At 40.8% G+C, this 4148-nt stretch overlaps 1 non-coding gene across 1 annotated transcript; it reads right to left on the minus strand.

The window, feature by feature from the left end:
- Positions 1-681: 681 nt before the first annotated feature.
- trnaa-ugc lies at positions 682-753 on the minus strand. Its single transcript has one exon. It is a non-coding gene; the product is annotated as a tRNA-Ala (tRNA).
- Positions 754-4148: the final 3395 nt, after the last annotated feature.

Consider the following 4148-nt stretch of genomic DNA (forward strand, 5'->3'; position numbering starts at 1 on the left):
ACTTAATTTAAAAACTATTTTGTCTGTGGTCTTTGAAAAGAACCGGCTCCCAAAACAGCTGGATTGAAGGATTTTTCACAATTATAAACCACTGTAGATTTTGAGAGCAAATCTCCGCACAGCCTTAGACTTGTTGACAATGTGTTTGGATTTGTTATGGACACTGGCGTCCTCTGGTGGATCAGTATAAAGTGGCAGAATTTCCCAATTTGCTGAATGTAGATTTTTGCTGTATTGGCCTTTCCAGATTTAAATATCAGACGTTAATCCGATGTCCAGTCTCCTATTCAGATGGACATTAAAGATCCCAAGGCACTGTTCGAAAAGAGAAGGGAGTTTCGCCAGGTGCGCTGGCCAACAAATCCCGCAACGAAAATTGCTCATTCACTTTATGCAAAAATTGGGTACCACAAAATACCCAGTGATCCACTTTACAATATCATAATAATAATAATCTTTGCTTTTTATTTGCATTTTTCACTTCTTCTGGACGTCTCAAAGCTTTTCACAGAATAGACTGAAAAGTGAATTGACTGTATATTTGTGGGTGAAATGCGGCAGCCAATTGCGCACAGCAGTGTCCCATAAACAGTCGTGGATTGAAGTGACCAATTTATTATTTATTTTTTTTCTTGAGGGATTATTATCAAGCGTGTGAAGTAAGGAAACTTGCCCAAGATTTCACCCTGCAGGGAATCGAACCCTGGTCTCTCGCTTGCAAAGCGAGTGCTCTAACCACTGAGCTACAGGACTTCACATATATCCTGTGAAGCTCTTTGAGACGTCTCAATGATGTGAAAAGGTGTTATAACAAATGCAAGGATTATTTTGTTATGATAAGATTTGCCCAAGAGTCATACATAACGAGAATTCAGATGGGAACAAAGCCAAACCTCCGCGTGAAGGAAATAAGTTATGAGTAACGATAAGGCATAATCTAGGGCTCTTCAGCCTTGAAAAAAGATGTCCCAGACAAATTCCTGATAAGAAAAGTAAAATCAGATAAGATTTTAAATGGTATTGAGAAAGTAAACGTAGATCAATACTTTCGGAAGTGCCGAAATGGCAGAACAAGAGGACACAGGTTAAGATAACCCGTTCTGAATACATCTCCAACCCCTGCGATGGGATACGATTTTCACCAGTTAATGGGTTCAAAAAGGCTTGTTAACATTAGCTTGTCGCCAGTGAACAATGTTATAATAATAATAATCCTTACATTTGTTATAGAGCCTTTCACATCAGGAGGATATCCCGAAATGTTTCTCAGCATATACTGTACTGTTAAGTGGCGTGACTGTGTTTTGTGGGAGAAATTATTTTTCATTGTTATAAACAACTTTGCATGTGATACTTTGGTTGGAAATCCAATTGGGGTGGGTGGCGGGAACAGAATCATTGTCATTCACGCTAGTGGGGGGGGGTGAGAGAACGGTTTGGAGCATTATTCATTGTATTCGGTCAAAAGTGAAGCGCTCTTGTTTGAAAGGCTCTTGGCATTGTGGTGCCGGTTTGCAGCCTACCCTGAAACTGGCCTCAGACTAGGACAATCCTTTAGTGTTTGCTCAGATCAGAGAGGAGCATGTTGACGATAGCTATGTAGCTTTTGGACTGACGTTGATTAAAGTATTTGAGCTGAGCTAGTTGTGGAGGCTCTATCTTCTTCTCCAGCAAAAGGACTGGGTGTCCTGATTTGGCAGGAACTCCGTGTTCCCGTTTGGCAAGACTTTATTCCTTGCTCCTGCGTTCAAAACCACTCACACTAATGGACTTGCTGAGGTCAGGTGGCTTCTTTCCAGAGTCTGTCCTCAAATCAGAAAATACGTTGAGCTCTGTAGAGTCACAGAAATAAAGTTAGACAGAGTGCCATGATGGAATATGGCATGAAAACAACGCATTTGAGCCAACTAATCTATTCCCCACTCCTAAACCCATCTAAGTCCCTTATCCCTCACCTGTGTGTTCATGTTTTCCCCTTAAATCAGTTCCTTGGGACGTCCTCCTGCCGTGAAAGGCGCTATACAAATGTAATTTTGTTGTTGTTGTTAAATGCATTGATGCTATTTACTCCAACCAAAGCTTCCAGCAGTGAGTTGCACATTCTTATCACCCTCTGTCTGAAGACTTTCCTCCTAAATTCCCTATTAGATCTACCACTGGCTATTTTGTATTCAGTTTTGGACTCATCAACAAGTGGAAACAGCCTGTCAACATCCACCTTATCGCATCCTTTCAGAACAAACATCTCTGTTGTGTTTCCTATCAATCTTTTTTGACAGTCATATGGGAATTATAATAATAATCATCCCTGTATTTGATAGCATTTCATAAGTAAATACCATTAAGTGTAGAGACTCTGTATTTGCACACAAAACGTAGCTGCCAATTTGCACACAGCAATGTTCCATGAACAAGCTGGAGATGAATGATCAATATTTGTGAAGGAATGTTGGCCAGAACTCCGTGAGAAACTTCCTTCTCTCTCTGAATAGTGCCAGGGGATCTTTAACGTCATAGTTTCCTGCCTCTTGGTCTCTTTAATAATAATAATCCTTGCATTTGATATAGTGCTTTTCACGTCGGGAGGACGTCCCAAAGCGCTTCACAGATTATGCTGTAAAGTGTATTCACTGTATATTTGTGGGCGAACGCGGCAGCCAATTGCGCACAGTAATGTCCCACAAACAGTCGTAGATTGAAAATGACCAATTTACTATTTTTTAAGAGATTCTTATTAGGCGTGTGGAGTAAGGAAACTTGCCCAAGGTTTCGCCCTCTGCCTGGAATTGAACCCAGGTGTCTCGCTTGCAAGGTGAGTGCTCTGAGCTACAGGACTCCTCAGTCAGTCTCCTGTCTCTGGGCCCCTAGCTATTGGGGGCAGGGATTCTTCACACTCAGCTCCTGTTAACCCTACTATTGGGTAGAAGCAGTGGGAGGTGCTTCCAGGGCCAGGGCTTCCAATGGCAAACTGTGCATTTTTTGTTGGTTAAACTCCAGCAGTTGCTCCAATGCACATTTGTGCTAGGGTGCCCAATACTCTCTGAAATTAGATAAGCAGAGTGCATCCCTCCAGAGAGAGAGAGAGTGCATATTCCATTCCAAACTAGGGGAAATTTCCAGCCCAGGTATACACATGGAATTCTGGATAATCTTATGCCTGATGATGGGTTTTTACATGTTTCAGACATGATCAGATATGATCAATTTGGGAAGAGACTATTTTGGCACCTTTATCTAATTCCTGGGAATGTGTTCAATCCAATTACAAAGAGTAAACCCTCTGCCAATTTGTAAATAATAATAGTAATAATAATAATCCTTGCATTTTATATCGTGCCTTATCACATCATCAAGATGTCTCAAAGTGCTTCACAGCATATACTGAAAAGTAATGTGATCTTGTGTTTGTGCTCAGCAATGTCCCACAAAGAGCCACGGAGTGAGTGAGCAATTTTATTTGCGGGGATTGTTGGCCAGGACATTGGGAGAAACTCCCTTTAATTTTCGAATAGTGCTTTGGGATCTTTAATGTCCACCTGGTCAGGCAGACAAGTTCTTGGTTTATCTTATCAGCCAAAGGATGGCACCTCCACCACTGCATTGGAGTGTCACCTTAGCACATATGGGTTCCAAATCCAGACATGGGGTTTGACCCACAACTTCTAACTCAGAGGCGAGCGTGCTATCAATTGAGCCAGGCTGACACCAATTTACCCTCTTTTCAACTTGTGTAGTCTTTCTCTTTGCTTCTTAGTAAAAAAAATTGAAGGAGAGACTGTATGTTCTAATAAGAACACTTTGTTTTGTAGCTGTCCAGTGCCTCGGGAGATCTTCCCAATATGAAAGTCACTATACACTATTTTGTATTTTGTAATTATGCATTTCAGACATTATATTCATTCACTTGCTTGTACTGCATTTGTACATATGCGGGTAGTACTCCATCAATACAGCAGATGGAGCTGCTATAGGAATCAAATTATCCTTTAAAATGTATCGTAAAGTTTTAAGAACAATGGAAACATTCTTGAAGTCAGACCCACTTTGTATGTATTCCTTAAGAAATTTGGAAAAATTTCTTAATACGATCAAATTAAAATGTTAAAATAAGATCCTATCTGCCGGTTCAGGTGTTAAAGATGCTGTGG

The sequence above is a fragment of the Callorhinchus milii genome, unplaced genomic scaffold, assembly GCF_018977255.1.
Source record: "Callorhinchus milii isolate IMCB2004 unplaced genomic scaffold, IMCB_Cmil_1.0 Scaffold1, whole genome shotgun sequence".
Classification (NCBI taxonomy): domain Eukaryota; kingdom Metazoa; phylum Chordata; class Chondrichthyes; order Chimaeriformes; family Callorhinchidae; genus Callorhinchus; species Callorhinchus milii.